A 21332-nucleotide genomic window follows, 5' to 3' on the forward strand; every position below is an offset into this window, starting at 1 on the left:
CCTGAGATTCTACTTCACACCAGTCAGAATGGCTAAGATCAAAAATTCAGTTGACAGCAGATGCTGGTGAGGATGTGGGGAAAGAGAAACACTCCTACATTCCTGGTGGGATTGCAATCTACTATAAACACTCTGGAAATCTGTCTGGAGGTTCCTTATAAAATTGGACATAGTATTACTGGAAGATCCAGCAATACCTCTCCTGGGTATATACCCAGAAGATGTTCCAAGTTGTAATAAAGACACATGCTCCACTATGTTCATAGCAGCCTTATTTATAATAGCCAGAAGCTGGAAAGAACCCAGAATTCCCTCAACAGAGTAATGAATACAGAAAATGTGGTACATTTACACAATGGAGTACTACTCAGCTATTAAAAACAATGAATTCATGAAATTCTTGGGCAAATGGATGGATCTGGAGGATATCATCCTGAGTGAGGTAACCCAGTCACAAAAGAACACACATGATATGCACTCACTCTTAAGTAGATATTAGCCCAAAAACTTAGAATACAATTCACAAACCACATGAAACTCAAGAAGAAGGAATACCAAAGTGTGGATACTTCGTACCTTCTTAGAATGGGGAACAAAATATCCATCGATGGAGTTACAGAGACAAATTTTGGAGCAGATCCTGAATGATCATCCAGAGACTGCCCCACTTGGGGATCCACCCCATAAACAACCATTAAACCCAGACAGTAGGCAGATGTCAATGAGAGCCTGGTGACAGGAACCTGATATAGCTGTCTCCTGCAAGGCTCTGCCAGTGCCTGGCAAATACAGAATGCTCACAATCATCTATTTGACAGAGCACAAGGTCCCCAATGAAGGAGCCAGAGAAATACCCAGGGAGCTGAAGGGGAGCTATGGGGCTTCTATGAAGCCCTATAGAAGGAACATCAATATGAACTAACCAGTATCCTCAGAGCTCCTTGGAGCTTTACCACCAATCAAAGAAAATACATGGTGGAACTTGGGGCGCTAGGTATATTTGTAGCAGTGGATGGCCTAGTAAGTCATCATCAATAGGAGAGGCCCTAGGTCCTGTGAAGGTTTTATGCCCCAGTATAAGTTAATGCCAGGTCCAGGAATGGGAGTAGGTGGGTCAGGGAGCAGGGGGAGGGGATAGGGGATTTTTAGAGGGGAAACTAAGAAAGGGAATAACATTTGAAATGTAAATAAAGAAAATATCTAATAAAAAGAGAAAAGAAAGATTTCAAATGGGCTGGAGAGATGACTGTGGTCTTCCAGAAGTCCTGAGTTTAATTCCCAGCATCCTCATGGTGGCTCACAACCATCTGTAATAGAATCTGGCACCTTACTCTGATGTGTCTGAAGACAGCTACAGTGTACTCATATACATAATTAAAATACATCTTTAAAAAAATTTTTAAGCCGGGCGTGGTGGCGCACGCCTTTAATCCCAGCACTCGGGAGGCAGAGGCAGGCGGATTTCTGAGTTCGAGGCCAGCCTGGTCTACAAAGTGAGTTCCAGGACAGCCAGGGCTACACAGAGAAACCCTGTCTCGAAAAACCAAAAAAAAAAAAAAAAAAAAATTTTTAAATTACGTGGTCCACTGACTTCTTTGTTTCTCCTTGGCATCCATGACCCTATGGGTCACTGTTTCCTCTGTTATAAAATGCTAATATTCTGAAGCTCGGCTCTAGTTTAGTTTTGTTTTAAGACTTTTGTATTTAACCGTTTCATTCAGATGTATATAGCTATGCTTTTCTTTGAGTAATTTTACTGTTAAACTTCTTGAATCTTTCAATTTATGTCTGTCACCAAATTTGAGTTTATTTTTTAAACCAATTTTTATTTTTTTCAAATTTTTTGGGGGGTGATGTTCACATGTATACATGTGTGTATATGTGTGGGGGCCAGAGACTGATGTGGTTGTCTTCCTTGCTCTCTTCATCTGATTTATTGTTTTAAATGTGCAGGAGGGCTGCTGGAGAGGTGACTGAGCAGTTAAGAGCACTTGTTGCTCTTGGCGGACGACCTGGCTTCTAGTCCTAGCACCACATGGAGGCTGACCGCCATCTGTAACTCCTCTTCTGACTATGCAGATATTATGCATACATTGGCATATACACAATCACAAGCAAAGCATTCAGATTCAACATAAATGGCTAGAAAAGTTGCTGGCATTTTTATTAATTTTCATTGGCTGTGGTCATTTACCACCTTGTCAGGATGCTAGAACCCAACCCTCAAGGGATGTTTTTTTTCCTTTTTCTATGTGAGTACTGGGGATCAAACTCAGGTAATTGGACACACTATTAGAAATGCTGGGTAGATTCCCATCTGTCTGGGCCGGTGCCCTGAGAAGACCTTGATTACAAACTCCACAGCCAGCCCCACAACACCCAGAGGCAGCTCCACTCCCAGGCACTCTAACACACTCAGCATCATAGGATCAGAGGTGAGGAGGACACAACATCTGTCCCAAAACCGGGAGTAACTTGGACCAGTGCTACCCAGGCACTCATGAACTCTGCCAGACCAGTAGCTTGGGTTCCTTCCAGTCTGTCTGGGTCAGTGACCCAAGCAGACCTTGGACACAAACTCTACAGTCAGCCCCACAACACCCAGAGGCAGTTCCACTCTCAGGTGGTGTAACATGTCCAGGATCATAGGATCCTAGGATCCCAGGACATTGGTCACACCAGAATCTCAGGGTCCCAGAGGCAGCTTGACTCCCAGGAGCTCGGATACACCCAGGATCTCAGGATCACAGGATCCCAGAATCACAGGATCAGAGAGACAGCTTGACTCTGAGGAGTTCTGACACAACCAGGATCACAGGAAGGACAGGCTCCAGTCAGACATAGCCAGGGCAGGTAACACTAGAAATAGCCAGATTATAGGAGGCAAGCTTAAGAACAGAAGCAACAGAAAGCAAGGTTACTTGGCATCATCAGAACCCAATTTTCCCACCATAGCAAGACATGGATACCCCAACACACCAGAAAAGCAATATTCAGATCTAAAATCACTTCTCATGATGATGATAAAGAACTTTAAGAAAGACATAAATAACTCCCTTAAAGAAATTCAGGAGAACACAGATAAACACCTAGAAGCCCTTAAAGAGAAAACACAAAAATCCCTTAAAGAATTACAGGAAAACACAGTCAAACAGGCAAAGGAAAGGAACAAAACCATCCAGGTTCTAAAAATAGAACTAGAAACAATAAAGAAATCACAAAGGGAGACAACCCTGGAGTTAAAAAAAACCTAGGAAAGAGATCAGGAGTCATAGATGCAAGCATCACCAACAGAAAACAAGAGATAGAAGAGAGAATCTCAGGGGCAGAACATACCATAGAAAACATTGATTCAGTAGTGAAAGAAAATGCAAAAAGCAAAACACTCCTAACCCAAAATATCCAGGAAATCCAGGACACAATGAGAAGACCAAACCTAAGGATAATAGGTATAGAAGAGAGTGAAAATTCCCAACTTGAGTGTCAGTAAATATCTTCAACAAAATTATAGAAGAAAACTTCCCTAAAGAAAGAGATGCCCATGAACATACAAAGAAGCCTACAGAACTCTAAATAGGTTGGACCAGAAAAGAAATTTCTCCTGTCACATAATAATCAAAACAGCAAATGCACTAAACAAAGAAAGAATATTAAAATCAGTAAGAAAAAAAGGTCAGGTAACATATAAAGGCAGACCTATCAGAATTACACCAGACTTCTCACCAGAGACTATGAAAGCTAGAAGATCCTGGGCAGGTGTCATACAGACCCTAAGAGAACACAAATGCCAGCCCAGGCTACTATACCCAGCAAAACTCTTAATTACCATAGATGGAGAGAACAAGATATTCCATGAAAAAACCAAATTTACACAATACCTTTCCACAAATCCAGTCCTACAAAGGGTAGTAGATGGAAAACATCAACACAAGGAGTGAAACTACACCCTAGAAGAAGCAAGAAAGTAAACTTTCAACAAACACACACAAACATAATTCCACCTCTAACAACAAAAATAACAGGAATCAACACTCACTTTTCTTTAATATCTTTTAATATGAAAATTAATATTACCAACATATCCTAATCAACTGAAATTCAAAAATATGAGGAATAAGAAATTTGTTGGTTGTTATCCAGTGGTCTCTCTAATTTGGTAATTGGAGAAATAGGTCCAATACTGTACAATCCATATACACTTTCTGTTTGTTTGTACATGACAGTGTCTTGCTGTGTGCCACATAATGGTCTTGAAATCACACTTCTCCTATCTCTATTAGTAGGATTGTTTATATTTCAAAATTATTTACACAGCCAAAAGAAGACAATTTATTTGGGAGGTGGCTTGTAAGAGAACAGCAAAGAGTGAGACTGAGTGCTTTGCTTGATATTTATAATTATTGTACCAATTTTGAAGAAGAGGATTTTATAAGTTACTCTTATTCTGAGATGAATGCTTTTCAAAATCATCAAAGCCAAGGAACTAGAATCTTACCCTCACCTAATGTCTGTGCCACCCTCCAAGCAGAACCATTCTTCATTGAAACATTTGATGAATGACTTCATCAATAGACCATCTCAATACTCACACCATTTCTTTTTATATATATATTTTTTTATTACATATTTTCCTCAATTACATTTCCAATGCTATCCCAAAAGTCCCCCATAGCGCCCCCACTTCCCTACCCACCCATTCCCATTCCTTTGGCCCTGGCATTCCCCTATATTGGGGCATATAAAGTTTGCACGTCCAATGGGCCTCTCTTTCCATTGATGGCTGACTAGGCCATCTTTCGATACATATGCAGCTAGAGACAAGAGCTCCGGGGTTCTGGTTAGTACATCATGTTGTTCCAACAATAGGGTTGCATATCCCTTTAGCTCCTTGGGTACTTTCTCTAGCTTCTCCATTGGGAGCCCTGTGATACACCCAATAGCTGATTGTGAACATCCACTCCTGTGTTTGCTAGGCCCCGGCATCGTCTCACAAGAGACAGCTATATTTGGGTCCTTTCAGCAAAATCTTGCTAGTGTATGCAATGGTGTCAGCGTTTAGAAGCTGATTATGGGATGGATCCCTGGATACGGCAGTCTCTAAATGGTCCATCCGTTCATCACAGCTACGAACTTTGTCTCTGTAACTCCTTCCCTGGGTGTTTTGTTCCCAATTCTAAGAAGGTGCACAGTGTCCACACTTTGGTCTTCATTCTTCTTGAGTTTCATGCATTTAGCAAATTGTATCTTATATCTTGGGTATCCTAAGTTTTGGGCTAATATCCACTTATCAGTGAATACATATTGTGTGAGTTCTTTTGTGATTGTGTTACTTCACTCAAGATGATGCCCTCCAGGTCCATCCATTTGGCTAGGAATTTCATAAATTCATTCTTTTTAATAGCTGAGTAGTACTCCATTGTGTAAATGTACCATAATTTCTGTATCCATTCCTCTGTTGAGGGACATCTGGGTTCTTTCCAGCTTCTGGCTATTATAAATAGGGCTGCTATGAACATAGTGGAGCATGTGTCCTTTTTACCGGTTGGGACATCTTCTGGATATATGCCCAGGAGAGGTATTGCTGGATCCTCCGGTAGGACTATGTCCAATTTTCTGAGGAACCGCCAGACTGATTTCCAGAGTGGTTGTACAAGCTTGCAATCCCACCAACAATGGAGGAGTGTTCCTCTTTCTCCACATCCTCGCCAGCATCTGCTGTCACCTGAATTTTTGATCTTAGCCATTCTGACTGGTGTGAGGTAAAATCTCAGGGTTGTTTTGATTTGCATTTCCCTGATGATTAAGGATGGTGAACATTTTTTCAGGTGCTTCTCTGCCATTCGGTATTCCTCAGGTGAGAATTCTTTGTTCAGTTCTGAGCCCCATTTTTTAATGGGGTTATTTGACTTTCTGGAGTCCACCTTCTTGAGTTCTTTATATATATTGGATATTAGTCCCTTATCTGATTTAGGATAGGTGAAGATCCTTTCCCAATCTGTTGGTGGTTTTTTTGTCTTATTGATGGTGTCTTTAGCCTTGCAGAAGCTTTGTAGTTTCATGAGGTCCCACTTGTCAATTCTCGATCTTACAGCACAAGCCATTACTGTTCTATTCAGGAATTTTTCCCCTGTGCCCATATCTTCAAGGCTTTTCCCCACTTTCTCCTCTATAAGTTTCAGTGTCTCTGGTTTTATGTGAAGTTCCTTGATCCACTTAGACTTGACCTTAGTACAAGGAGATAGGAATGGATCAATTCGCATTCTTCTACATGTTAACAACCAGTTGTGCCAGCACCATTTGTTGAAAATGCTGTCTTTCTTCCACTGGATGTTTTTAGCTCCCTTGTCGAAGATCAAGTGACCGTAGGTGTGTGGGTTCATTTCTGGGTCTTCAATTCTATTCCATTGGTCTATTTGTCTGTCACTATACCAGTACCATGCAGTTTGTATCACAATTGCTCTGTAGTAGAGCTTTAGGTCCAGCATGGTGATTCCACCAGAGGTTCATTTATCCTTGAGAAGAGTTTTTGCTATCCTAGGTTTTTTGTTATTCCAGATGAATTTGCAGATTGCCCTTTCTAATTCGTTGAAGAATTGAGTTGGAATTTTGATGGGGATTGCATTGAATCTGTAGATTGCTTTTGGCAAGATAGCCATTTTTACAATGTTGATCCTGCCAATCCATGAGCATGGGAGATCTTTCCATCTTCTGAGATCTTCTATAATTTCTTTCTTCAGAGACTTGAAGTTTTTATTATACAGATCTTTCACTTCTTTAGTTAGAGTCACACCAAGATAATTTATATTATTTGTGACTATTGAGAAGGGTGTTGTTTCCCTAATTTCTTTCTCAGCCTGTTTATTCTTTGTGTAGAGAAAGGCCATTGATTTATTTGAGTTAATTTTATATCCAGCTACTTCACCGAAGCTGTTTATCAGGCTTAGGAGTTCTCTGGTGGAATTTTTAGGGTCACTTATATATACTATCATATCATCTGCAAAAAGTGATATTTTGACTTCATCTTTTCCAATTTGTATCCCTTTGATCTCCTTTTGTTGTCGAATTGCTCTGGCTAGGACTTCAAGTACAATGTTGAATAGGTATGGAGAAAGTGGACAGCCTTGTCTAGTCCCTGATTTTAGAGGGATTGCTTCAAGCTTCTGACCATTTACTTTGATGTTGGCTACTGGTTTGCTGTAGATTGCTTTTATCATGTTTAGGTATGGGCCTTGAATTCCTGATCTTTCCAAGACTTTTATCATGAATGGGTGTTGGATCTTGTCAAATGCTTTTTCCCCATCTAACGAGATGACCATGTGGTTTTTGTCTTTGAGTTTGTTTATATACTGGATTACGTTGATGGATTTCCGTATATTGAACCATCCCTGCATCCCTGGGATGAAACCTACTTGGTCAGGATGGATGATTGTTTTGATGTGTTCTTGGATTCGGTTAGCAAGAACTTTATTGAGGATTTTTGCATCAATATTCATAAGGGATATTGGTCTGAAGTTTTCTATCTTTGTTGGGTCTTTTTGTGGTTTAGGTATCAGAGTAATTGTGGCTTCATAGAATGAGTTGGGTAGAGTACCTTCTGTTTCTATTTTGTGGAATAGTTTGTGAAGAACTGGGATTAGATCTTCTTTGAAGGTCTGATAGAACTCTGCACTAAACCCATCTGGTCCTGGGCTTTTTTTGGTTGGGAGACTATTAATGACTGCTTCTATTTCTTTGGGGGATATAGGGCTGTTTAGATCATTAACCTGATCTTGATTCAACTTTGGTACCTGGTATCTGTCTAGGAACTTCTCCATTTCATCCAGGTTCTCCAGTTTTGTTGAGTATAGCCTTTGGTAGAAGGATCTGATGGTGTTTTGGATGTCTTCAGGATCTGTTGTTATGTCTCCTTTTTCATTTCTGATTTTGTTAATTAGGATGCTTTCCCTGTGCCCTCTAGTGAGTCTGGCTAAGGGTTTATCTATCTTGTTGATTTTCTCAAAGAACCAGCTCCTTGATTGGTTGATTCTTTGAATAGTTCTTCTTGTTTCCACTTGGTTGATTTCGCCCCTGAGTTTGATCATTTCCTGCCGTCTACTCCTCTTGGGTGAATTTGCTTCCTTTTGTTCTAGTGCTTTTAGGTGTGTTGTCAAGCTGCTAATGTGTGCTCTCTCTAGTTTCCTTTTGGAGGCACTCAGAGCTATGAGTTTTCCTCTTAGAAATGCTTTCATTGCGTCCCATAAGTTTGGGTATGTTGTGGCTTCATTTTCATTGAACTCTAAAAAGTCCTTAATTTCTTTCTTTATTCCTTCCTTGACCAAGGTATCATTGAGAAGAGTGTTGTTCAGTTTCCACGTGAAGGTTGGCTTTCTATTATTTATTTTGTTATTGAAGATCAGCCTTAGTCCATGGTGATCTGATAGGATGCATGGGACAATTTCAATATTTTTGTATCTGTTGAGGTCTTTTTTATGACCAATTATGTGGTCAATTTTGGAGAAGGTACCATGAGGTGCTGAGAAGAAGGTATATCCTTTTGTTTTAGGATAGAATGTTCTGTAGATATCTGCCAGATCCATTTGATTCATAATTTCTCTTAGTTTCTCTGTGTCCCTGTTTAGTTTCTGTTTCCATGATCTGTCCATTGGTGAAAGTGGTGTGTTGAAGTCTCCCACTATTATTGTATGAGGTGCAATGTGTGCTTTGAGATTTACTAAAGTTTCTTTAATGAATGTGGCTGCCTTTGTATTTGGAGCATAGATATTCAGGATTGATATTTCCTCTTGGAGGATTTTACCTTTGATGAGTATGAAGTGTCCCTCCCTGTCTTTTTTAATGACTTTGGGTTGGAAGTCAATCTTATCAGATATTAGAATGGCTACTCCAGCTTGTTTCTTCATACCATTTGCTTGGAAATTTGTTTTCCAGCCTTTCATTCTGAGGTAGTGTCTATCTTTTTCTCTGAGATGAGTTTCCTGTAAGCAGCAAAATGTTGGGTCTTGTTTGTGTAGCCAGTTTGTTAGTCTATGTCTTTTTTTTTTTTTTTTTTTTTTTTTTTTTTTTTTTTTTGGTTTTTCGAGACAGGGTTTCTCTGTGTAGCCCTGGCTGTCCTGGCACTCACTTTGTAGACCAGCTGGCCTCGAACTCAGAAATCCGCCTGCCTCTGCCTCCCGAGTGCTGGGATTAAAGGCGTGCGCCACCACGCCCGGCAGTCTATGTCTTTTTATCGGGGAGTTGAGTCCATTGATATTAAGAGATATTAAGGAAAAGTAATTGTTGTTTCCTGTTATTTTTGTTGTTAAAGTTGGCATTCTGTTCTTGTGGCTGTCTTCTTTTAGGTTTGTTGAGGGATTACCTTCTTGTTGTTTCTAGGGCGTGGTTCCTGTCCTTGTATTGGTTTTTTTCTGTTATTATCCTTTGAAGGGCTGGATTCGTGGAGAGATAATGTGTGAGTTTGGTTTTGTCGTGGAATACTTTGGTTTCTCCATCTATGTTAATTGAGAGTTTGGCTGGGTATAGTAGCCTGGGCTGGAATTTGTGTTCTTTTAGTGTCTGTATAACATCCGTCCAGGATCTTCTGGCTTTCATAGTCTCTGGTGAGAAATCTGGTGTAATTCTGATAGGCTTGCCTTTATATGTTACTTGGCCTTTTTCTCTTACTGCTTTTAGTATTCTATCTTTATTTAGAGCATTTGTTGTTCTGATTATTATGTGTCGGGAGGTATTTCTTTTCTGGTCCAGTCTATTTGGAGTTCTGTAGGCTTCTTGTATGTTCATGGGCATCTCTTTCTTTAGATTTGGGAAGTTTTCTTCTATAATTTTGTTGAAGATGTTTGCTGGTCCTTTGAGTTGAAAATCTTCATTCTCATCCACTCCTATTATCCGTAGGTTTGGTCTTCTCATTGTGTCCTGTATTTCTTGGATGTTTTGAGTTAGGATCTTTTTGCATTTTACATTTTCCTTGATTGTTGTGCCGATGTTCTCTATGGAATCTTCTGCACCTGAGATTCTCTCTTCCATCTCTTGTATTCTGTTGCTGATGCTGGTATCTATGGTTCCAGATTTCTTTCCTAGGGTTTCTATCTCCAGTGTTGCCTCATTTTGGGTTTTCTTTATTGTGTCTACTTCCCTTTTTAGGTCTAGTATGGTTTTGTTCATTTCCATCATCTGTTTGGATGTGTTTTCCTGTTTTTCTTTAAGGACTTCTACCTGTTTGATTGTGTTATCCTGTTTTTCTTTAAGGACTTGTAACTCTTTAGCCATGTTCTCCTGTAATTCTTTAAGTGAGTTATTAAAGTCCTTCTTGATGTCCTCTACCATCATCATGAGATATGCTTTTAGATCCGTGTCTAGCTTTTCTGGTGTGTTGGGGTGCCCTGGACTGGGCGAAGTGGGGGTGCTGGGTTCTGATGATGGTGAGTGGTCTTAGTTTCTGTTAGTAAGATTCTTACGTTTACCTTTCGCCATCTGGTAATCTCTGGGCTTAGTTGTTGTCGTTGTCACTGTTTAAAGATTGGAGCAGAAGCTGTGTTCCACTCACCAGCAGTCTCAAAATCCTGTGGCGGGGGTCGTGGGTAGCTGGCGGGTGTCAGCCGACCCTGCGCTCTAGCTACCCCGGTGCTGATCCGGCCGGATAAGGCCTGTGGCCCTACTCTGGCCGGTTCTGCTTCCCTAACTAATGCAGTCTCAGGTCCCGCGCGCAATTGGACCGGAGCAGAAGCTGTGTTCAACTCACCAGAAGTCTCTAAGATCCTGTGGCGGGTGTTGTGGGTAGCTGGCGAGTGTCAGCCGACCCTGCGCCCTCGCTATCCCGGTGCTTTTCTGACCGGAAGAGGCTTGTGGCCCTATGTAGGCCGGATTTCTGCCTCCCCAACCAGAGCAGTCTCAGGTCCTGCGTGATTGGACTGGAGCAGAAGCTGTGTTCCACTCACCAGCAGTCTCAAAATCCTGTGGCGGGGGTCGTGGGTAGCTGGCGGGTGTCAGCCGACCCTGCGCTCTCCTACCCTGGTGCTGATCCGGCCGGATGAGGCCTGTGGCCCTACTCTGGCCGGTTTCTGCTTCCCTAACTAATGCAGTCTCCCTCACACCATTTCTTAACCTGTAGCCTCCCACAAGCCTGAAGCAGGCTGAGCCAGACCTTGACCTTGCTGCCACTAAGAAGATTACCTATGGTGGAGCCTTCCTCCCTAGATCACTCTATTATTGAGCCACTAACGCTGTTCCTCTTCAAGATACTGCTACCTGCTGAGAGCCCCCCACCCCCACCCCAGAGCTATTCTGGAGAACTCGCCCTATCCTGCACGTCATCACCTGCAGCTGGTTCCAGGCTCCAAGGATGAATTGGCGGGAATGGACTTTCCCCCCTCTTTTATAAAGCCTGTCTACCATTAAACATTTGAACCTTGAGCAGACTAGTTGTCTTGGTTCCATTATTTTTCAACCTGCCTAGGCTCCCTCTTTTCTTTCAGTTCCAAGATGCCTTACAGGCTCGAACCTGGCCATGAGAGCCGCAGGCCTGCCCCAACAGTAACCTGTCCCCTGTGGACTGTGAATGAAGACAATCACTTAAGTCAAATAGCTTTGACCATAGCAGGAAATCTCTGCCCAAAATTATGTCTACAATTCATTCCTTGGTGCAGCATAACTGACAACTCTTAGCTTAGCTACTATGGTAGTAAAATCCTTTGGTGATGTGAGGTACATTGAAGTACAGCCTTATTACAATGAACTCTAATGTCCAAAAATTGTTCTTATTTGGGGTTTGTACCACAGTAAGAGCCAAGATTTTAAGCTCTACTAAATACAAAACAAAACAAACAAACAAAAGACTTTATCTATTTTATGTTCATTAAAAAACTAATAGTGTTATATTATTTTAAAATATTATAGAGTTAATATATTTGGAGTTATTTAAAATCTATATCGAGAAAAAATGTATTTTCAGTATTGCTGTATACAAGGATCTAAATAAGACTGTTCAATTGATTGTTTTATATCAAACAACTTTTATAATACTCGTTTTTATTATTATAATATTGTATAAATTTTAAAGAATATGATAAAAAATGAAAGGTATGGCAGGTATTGAAGGGGGTCTCTGGGAAGAGTTGGGGTACAAAAAGGAAAGAAGAATATGATATAAGTCTGTTTACTCAAAATATGTTTTTAAATGTTAACAAATTCAGATAAATTGAAATTATGTACCTTTTTTCATCATAATGCAATAAAACTTAAATTAAAAGTATATATATATATATATAAATACCTAAATAACAAAAAAGAATTATAAATGCTAATTACACATTAATATAGAGCAAGCTCTTAATACTTATGATATTTCTGAAAATATAGAATTGCAACTAAAATCAATTTTAATACCTGAAATTCAGGTTTTTGTTTTGTTTTGTTTTTGTTTGTTTGTTTGTTTTTATCTATGCACTATGCTGACAAAGGATGAAACTCCATTTGATCTTGCAACTTCTCTCCTACTCTATCCCTTATTTTGACAAAAATTTGTAATTTCTGATTCACATCTGTTCCCTACTTATAAGTGCTCTTTTTGCCTTATCAATAAGTCATAGGAATACACACCAATAAGTTATTCCTGTTTGCTATTTGGAATTACAAAAATTGAAATCTACAGGATGTTGGTTACTGTATTCTCTAGTATGTAGTCAGATATAGTTGACAGCAATAGAGTATTGACAATATACAGACAGGGCAGAACATATATGAATATTTGATGCTGAAGGCAGAGGGACAAAAAACAAGAGACAAACATGTTTTGCACTCCAGTTAAATGTTTCCACCTTAGACACACTAACTCTTCCTGTTATTAAATTCAGTACCTTAGGAGTCATCTTATAGTTTAATTGTTTTGCCAAGGATCGGTGAAGCTTAGTTTCTGTCATTTACAACAAGAGCTCTGCTTATGCCGATCATTGTTAGTAGACTTCTTATTGTCTTTGTGCTTCCTACCACTGTGTACTGCGTGCGACTTTAAGTGTGGTTCCTATGGAGCATGTGAATGTTCCTTTTCTCCTCAGAATTCAGCTCAGTTCAGACAGAGAATATCCAGTCACTTTTATTAGGAAATGCCCATCAGTTAGAGACAGAAGAAAGGTGGAATGGACCTGAAGGAGAACATTAGCCTGAACCAAATAGTATGCAACCAGCAGAGGCAAATGCAAGGCGCTCGAATGGCTGTTGTCTGGGGGCTTTGGAAAGTTTTAAGGTTTAAGTAATCAGGAGCTTATGAGCAGCTGACAAGCAAGGAAAGCCCAATGTCAAAGGTAGTAATTTTAAGATGTTATGCCAGAATTCAAGAAAGTAGTTCACATTTGAAAGTAAATTATGAATATTACAATAATGCAGAGACATCTATATGTTAGATCTGTGCTGGTGGACACACAGAAATACATACTCACACACAGGACCCTGAGCTAGTTTGAGATAGTGAGGAGTGAGTGAGTGTGTAGAAGTTTGAGCTCAGTGAAAGTTGAGTCATGCTCCTGTATGGCATGCAAAAGACCTTGGACAGTAATTCAATGGCAGTGTACAACACTTTACAAAGGAGCCTAACTATAAGGGAAAAAGACACAGAGGGAGTAAAGCATCTCAAACAGAAAGATGACAGTGCTTGGTTTAGCATTTGGGACACAGAGTTAAGTATAAGTAAAATTAAATTAATTTTTTAAAAAAAGATGTCAAGTTAGGCAACAATATGAGATTTTACTTTCAATCCCATACCAACATTGATGTCAGTCAATATTATATGTGAGATGCCATCAATTAATGGAGCAAGTGGCATTATTTTTTATTTATTTATTTATTTATTTATTTATTCATTCTTTATAGTCCAGTGTCAGCCTTCTCTCTCTCCTCTTCCCAGTCTCAGAGAAGGGGAAGCCCCTCTTAGGTACCATCCTACCTTGGAACATCCAGTTCCAACAGGACTAAACACATATTCGCCACTGAAGCCCAACTAGGCAATCTAGTTAAAGGAAGGGGATTATGATGGTTTGTATATTCTTGGACCAGGGAGTGGCACCATTTGCAGTTGTGGCCTTGTTGGAATAGGTGTGACCTGGTTGGAGTAGGTGTGTCACTGTGGATGTGGGCTTAATACTCTCACCCTAGGTCAGTCTTCCACTAGCAGTCTTTGGATGAAGACATAGAATTCTCAGCTCTGCCTGTGCCATGCCTGCCTGGATACTGCCATGCTCCCTCCCACCTTAATGATAATGGACTGAACCTCTGAACCTGTAAGCCAGCCCTAATTAAATGTTTTTTATAAGACTTGCCTTGGTCATGGTGTCTGTTCACAGCAGTAAATCCCTGACTAATAGAGAAGTTGGTACCAGGGACTGTGGTATTGCTGTGATAGGCCTGACCATGCTTTTATTTGAAAGAATGTGGACTTTGGGAGTTTGGATATGGAAAGCAGTGGAATGCTTTAAATGGGGCTTAATGTGTCATCCTAGTAGGAATATGGAAGACTTTGTTGCCGAGAGTAATTTGAATTGTGTTGATCTGGCCCAAGAGATTTCAAAAGAGAAGAATTTCAGAATGTGGCATAAAGACTGTTTTTGTGGTATTTTGGTGAAGAATGTAGCTAATTTTTGCCCTTGTCTGAAAAAGTCTGCTTGAAGCTAAGGTGAAGAGACTAAAATTAATTGCACTGACAAAGGAAGTTTCAAAATATCCCAACAGAGACTTTGATCTCTGGTTAAGTCTTATGAAGAGAAGTTTGAACAAGCATAACAAGCTTAGAAAGGGAAAATATGAAATATATGGTTTGAGTATTAAAGGGGTACCAGGAAGTGAAATGGAACAAAATCCTGTGTTCTAGGAGATAACAGATTAAGGGAGTGGGACCTTGGGGCAAGATCCTACCCAGCTAAATTTAGATCCAGGCATGGTGGTACACACCTTTAATCCCAGGAGACAGGCATGCTGATCTCTGCATTCAAGGTCAATCTACAGAGCAAGAACCAGGATAGCCAAGCTTAGGCAGTGAAGGATTTGGAAAACATAAAGCCAGTGATAATGTGATAGTACAAGGGGGTCATGTTCTAGTTTCTGCAAGCAGCAGAACTCGGCAGCTTCATCCATGTGGGTCTGGCTCTAGAGTTAAGAATGGAAGGATCTACTGGTACAATTGATGATGGTCAGCTGGAGCTAAGAAATTAGCAATGATTAAGAAGAGACCAGCGGCCGGGCGTGGTGGCGCACGCCTTTAATCCCAGCACTCGGGAGGCAGAGGCAGGCGGATTTCCGAGTTCGAGGCCAGCCTGGTCTACAAAGTGAGTTCCAGGACAGCCAGGGCTACACAGAGAAATCCTGTCTCGAAAAACCAAAAAAAAAAAAAAAAAAGAAGAGACCAGCGGGCTGTGCCTGGTCTGGCAGGCACCATGTGTGCATCCCGCAATGATTGGCGCTGTGTGCGCTCCATGCACGAATTCTCAGCCAAGGACATCGATGGGCACATGGTCTGCCTGGATAAGTACAGAGGTTTCATGTGCATCTTCACCAACGTGGCCTCGCAATGAGGCAAAACCAACGTAAACTACAATCAGCTAGTCGATCTGCATGCCCAATATGCTGAGTGTGGTTTACGAATACTGGCCTTCCCCTGCAACCAGTTTGGGAGGCAGGAGACAGGAAGTAATCAAGAAATCAAGGAGTTTGCAGCCGGCTACAACGTCAAGTTTGACATGTACAGCAAGATCTGTGTAAATGGGGACGATGCCCACCCACTGTGGAAATGGATGAAAGTCCAGCCCAAGGGCAGGGGCATGCTGGGAAATGCCATCAAATGGAACTTTACCAAGTTTCTCACTGATAAGAACGGCTGCGTGGTGAAGCGCTACAGTCCCATGGAGGAGCCCCAGGTGATAGAGAAGGACCTGCTGTGCTATCTCTAGCTAGCCCTACAAGTGTGTGCCCCCACACCAAGACCCCTGCCCTGTGACCTCTGGAGACTTCCACCCCAGCACTCATGAAGGTCTGCCTGAAAACCAGCCTGCTGGTGGGGCAGTCCTGAGGACCTGGCGTGCATCCCCACCGGAGGAAGGTACAGAGGCCTGTGGCCCTGGGCTCGAGCTTCACCCTGGCTGCCTTGTGGGAATAAAATGTAGAAATGTAAAAAAAAAAAAAAAAAAGAAGAGACTAGCATCACTGAGGTAAAATCTTCTGGGAATTGTTTTCTGGGAGCACAAAGAAGCTGTGTTCCAGAGATAGCCAAGGTTGTACCTCATGCTGCAGCTGGACTTGGTAATGTGTGAGAGTCACACAGGTGGTACTGGTTTTGAAGGCATGAAGATGTAATGAAGAACAGCTGAGGCTTGGCACTGTGAGAGGTCATGGAAGGCCATTGGAGAAGGTGTAGCCTCAGCAATAGTTGATGGCCTATGACTGAAGGGGTCATGCAAAGGATTTGATGCTTGGCACCATGAAGAGAGCCTATGAGAGGCTATTGGTGAAGCCTAGTTGGAGTGGAACACCCCAGTGTATTGAAGATGTCAATACCATGGGATGATCACCAAGAACAGCAGCTATAGTGGAGTGGATCAACCTGAGCTTAGAGTGCTATAGAGGGTAGAGATGGAGAACTGATGCCAGCCCTTAGGAGGAGCCCAAAAGATCAAGTGGAGTCCCAGACACTGAAACAAGAAGCGGTAACATTGAAATTGCCTTGGAGACTCAAAGATATTAAAGATGCCAGAGCCATGGGATACATGCTGAGGAAAGCTGTTAACTGGGAGTGAAACCAGCCCAGGAGAAAGCAGTTTGTTGCAGTCAACAAAGATGAGAAAGGAGTTGTCTTAGTCAGGGTTTCTTTTCCTGTACAAACATCATGACCAAGAAGCAAGCTGGGGAGGAAAGGGTTTATTCAGCTTACATTTCCATACTGCTGTTCATCACCAAAGGATGCAGGACTGGAACTCAGATCAGAAATCAGGAGCTGATGCAGAGGCCATGGAGGGATGTTCTTTACTGGCTTGCTTCCCCTGGCTTGCTCAGCCTGCTCTCTTATAGAACCAAGATTACCAGCCCAGAGATGGTCCCACCCACAAGGGGCCTTTCCCCCTTGATTACTAATTGAGAAAATGCCTTAGTTAGTTGAATCTCATGGAGGCATTTCCTCAACTGAAGCTCCTTTCTCTGTGATAATTCCAGCTGTGTCAAGTTGACACAAAGCTAGCCAGTACAGGAGTGGAGATCTGAAGACCACTTTGACATCAGCCATGGAGATACAGAATATGGACTTTGCCCAGCTGGTTTCCTGTCTTTCTTTGGGGATTACAGTTAAGTGATTGGATGGATCTCAGAAGAGACCTTGGACTTTGGACTTTTAACATTGTTGAGACTGCTATAGACTATGAGGACTTTGAAAGTTGGACTAAATGCATTTTGCATTACACTATGTTTAAGTATACGCCCCCCCCCCATAGACTCATGTGTTTGGATAAGTCTATGGGGGCCAGGGAGTAGAATGTGATGGTTTATATATTCTTGGACCAGGGAGTGGCACCATTTGGAGTTGTGGCCTTGTTGGAATAGGTGTGATCTGGTTGGAGTAGGTGTGTCACTGTGGGTGTGGGCTTAATACTCTTACCCTAGGTCAGTCTCCTACTAGCAGCCTTTGAATGAAGACATAGAACTCTCAGCTCTGCCTGTGCCATGCCTGCCTGGATACTGTCATGCTTCCATGCTTGATGATAATGGACTGAACCTCTGAACCTGTAAGCCAGCCCCAATTAAATATTGTTTTTTATAAGACTTGCCTTGGTCATGGTATCTGTTCATAGCAGTAAAACCCTAACTAAGACAGGGATTCAATGGCAGGTAACAGAAAAAAGACAACCCCTGCTCTAATTGTTAGGGCAACCACATGAAGACAAAGCCACATATATGTGGCAAATGTGTAGAGTTCTAGGTCCAGCCCATGAATGCTCTTTGACTGGTGGTTCAGTCTTTGTGAACTCCCATGAACCTAGGTTAGTTGACTCTTTAGATATTCTTGTGGTGTCCTTGACTTTATTTCCTTGATGCTTCCTCAAGTTTTCACAAACTACCCGATCAATGTTCAGCTGTTCTCTGCATCTGTTTCCATCAACTGCCAGATGAAGTCTCTCAGGAGAGATAGCTATGATAGCTGCTTCTTTGCTAGCATAGCAGAGTATCACTAATAGTGTCAGAATGTTTCCTCTCTTCCTGGGGATGGATCTCAAGTTGGGACAGTATTTGGTTGGCCAGTCCCTCAGTCTTTGCTTAATTTTTATCTCTGTTTATCTTGTATGCAGGAAAAACTTGAATTTGAAGGTTTTGTGGGTGGAAAGATCTCCCATGCTCATGAACCAGTAGGATTAACATAGAAAAAAATGGCCATTTTACCAAAAGAAATTTATAGGTTCAACACAATTCTTATTAAAATCCCACCACAATTCTTTACAGATCTTGAAAGAGCAATTCTCTACTAAATATGGAAAAAATAGAAATGCAGAATAGCTAATGCAATCCTGAACAAGAAAAGTACTTTTGGAGGTCCATCTATGATTTCAAGCTATACTACAGAGCAATAGTATTAAAAGCCACATGTTATTGGCATAGGAAAGACAGGTTGATCAATGGAATATAATTGAAGACCCAGAAATAAACTCACACACATATGGACACTTGGTATTTGACAAAGAAACCTAAACCATACAATACAAAAATGAAAGTAACTTCAACAAATGCTGCTGGTGAATATCTACACATAGAAGAATGCAAATAAGCCCACACCTATCATTCTACACAACAGTACGGTAAAAATGATCAGAAAATGAGATACACTGAATGTAATAGAAGAGAAATTGAGGGACTGCTTTGAACATATTTGCACATGAGACAAATTTCTGAACAGAACACTCAGACACTAAGATCAAAAGTTAAAATGTTGGGCCTCATGAAACTGAGAAACTTTTGAAAGGTTAAGGACACCATCAATAGGACAGAACAACAGCCTATAGTTTGAGAAAATATCTTCAGCAACACTACATCTGACAACAGACAATATCTAAATTATATAAAGAACTCAAGAAATTAGACACCGGCCCAGTCACCGGAGCCAGCCCTGCCTGCAGTTTCCTGAACTAAGTGCTTCTGCCCACCCAGAGCAACTGATTCTAAGGCCTGACTCTAGCAATGGCCTTCGCAAATCTGCGAAAAGTACTCATCAGTGACAGCCTGGACCCCTGCTGCCGGAAGATCCTGCAAGATGGAGGGCTGCAGGTGGTGGAGAAGCAGAACTTGAGCAAGGAGGAGCTGATAGCTGAACTCCAGGACTGTGAAGGCCTCATTGTCCGTTCAGCTACTAAGGTCACTGCTGATGTCATCAATGCAGCAGAGAAGCTCCAGGTGGTGGGCAGGGCTGGCACAGGCGTGGACAATGTGGATCTGGAGGCTGCCACAAGGAAGGGCATCCTAGTCATGAACAACCCCAATGGGAATAGCCTCAGTGCTGCAGAGCTCACCTGTGGGATGATCATGTGCCTGGCCAGGCAGATTCCCCAGGCAATGGCTTCGATGAAAGATGGCAAATGGGACCGGAAGAAGTTCATGGGGACAGAACTGAACGGGAAGACACTGGGAATTCTTGGCCTTGGCAGAATAGGAAGAGAAGTGGCCACCCGAATGCAGTCCTTTGGAATGAAGACTGTAGGCTATGACCCCATCATCTCTCCTGAAGTCGCGGCCTCCTTTGGTGTTCAGCAACTGCCGCTGGAGGAGATCTGGCCTCTCTGTGACTTCATAACTGTCCATACCCCACTCCTGCCCTCCACCACAGGCTTGCTGAATGACAGCACCTTTGCTCAGTGCAAGAAAGGCGTGCGAGTGGTGAACTGTGCTCGAGGAGGCATTGTGGATGAAGGTGCCCTGCTGCGTGCCCTCAGTCTGGTCAGTGTGCTGGGGCTGCACTGGATGTGTTTACAGAAGAGCCACCACGGGACCGGGCCTTAGTGGACCACGAGAATGTCATCAGCTGTCGCCACCTGGGTGCCAGCACCAAGGAAGCCCAGAGCCGCTGTGGGGAGGAAATCACAGTCCAGTTTGTGGACATGGTGAAGGGGAAATCTCTAACAGGCGTCGTGAATGCCCAGGCCCTCACCAGTGCCTTCTCTCCACACACCAAGCCTTGGATTGGTCTGGCAGAAGCACTGGGCACGCTGATGCACGCCTGGGCTGGCTCCCCTAAAGGGACCATCCAGGTGGTTACACAAGGAACATCTCTGAAGAATGCTGGGACCTGCCTGAGCCCTGCAGTCATTGTCGGCCTTCTGAGAGAAGCATCTAAGCAGGCAGACGTGAACTTGGTGAACGCTAAGCTACTGGTGAAAGAGGCTGGCCTCAATGTCACCACCTCCCACAGCCCTGGGGTTCCAGGGGAGCAGGGCAGCGGGGAATGCCTCCTGACTGTGGCCCTGGCAGGTGCCCCCTACCAAGCTGTGGGCTTGGTCCAGGGCACCACACCAATGCTGCAGATGCTCAACGGAGCTGTCTTCAGACCAGAGGTGCCACTACGCAGGGGCCAACCCCTGCTCATATTCTGGGCTCAGCCCTCCAACCCTGCGATGCTGCCCACTATGATCGGCCTCCTGACAGAGGCGGGTGTACAGCTGCTGTCCTACAAAACCTCCATGGTGTCTGACGGAGAGCCCTGGACGTCATGGGCCTGTCCTCCCTGCTGCCCAGCCTGGAAACATGGAAGCAGCATGTATTGGAGGCTTTCCAGTTCTGCTTCTGACCCTGGGGCTCAGCACTCTCAGCCCCACAGGCTCTTCTGAAGAAACCCGCTCACTGTGACCTATAGGGAGAGGGGATCGCAGAACCTGGGCATCTGCCTGAACTAAAACCTAGTAAAGAATTCTTAACTCCAAAAAAAAAAAAAAAAAAAAGAAGGAAAAGAAAAGAAATTAGACACCAACAAACTAAAAACCCAATTGAAAAATGGGATGCAGAGCTAAACAGAGAAATCTCAACAGAGGAATCTCAAATGGATGAGAAACAGTTAAAGAAATGTTTAGTGTATTTAGTCATCAGGGAAATACAAATCAAGGTGACTCTGAGATTCCATCTTACACCTATCACAATGGCTAAGATCAACATCTCAATCAACAGCACATGCTGGCGAGGGTCTGGAGCTGCTGGAGGTGCAAACTTGTACAACTACTTTAGAAATTAATTTTGTGGTGTCTCAAAAAACTGAAAACAGTTCTACCCCAAGACTCAGCTATACCACTCATGGGCATATAGTCAAAAGACGCTCCACCATACCACAAAGATACTTG

At 42.5% G+C, this 21332-nt stretch overlaps 2 pseudogenes; both read left to right on the forward strand.

Annotated features, from left to right (window-relative positions):
* The first annotated feature begins 15392 nt into the window (after positions 1–15392).
* Positions 15393–15938, forward strand: LOC147004993 (phospholipid hydroperoxide glutathione peroxidase GPX4 pseudogene; annotated as a pseudogene).
* Positions 15939–19105: 3167 nt separating this feature from the next.
* LOC147004994 (D-3-phosphoglycerate dehydrogenase pseudogene) lies at positions 19106–20823 on the forward strand (annotated as a pseudogene).
* The last annotated feature ends 509 nt before the right edge of the window (positions 20824–21332 follow it).

Source organism: Mus caroli, unplaced genomic scaffold, assembly GCF_978045245.1.
Source record: "Mus caroli unplaced genomic scaffold, Mus_caroli_1 scaffold_4, whole genome shotgun sequence".
Classification (NCBI taxonomy): Eukaryota; Metazoa; Chordata; class Mammalia; order Rodentia; family Muridae; genus Mus; species Mus caroli.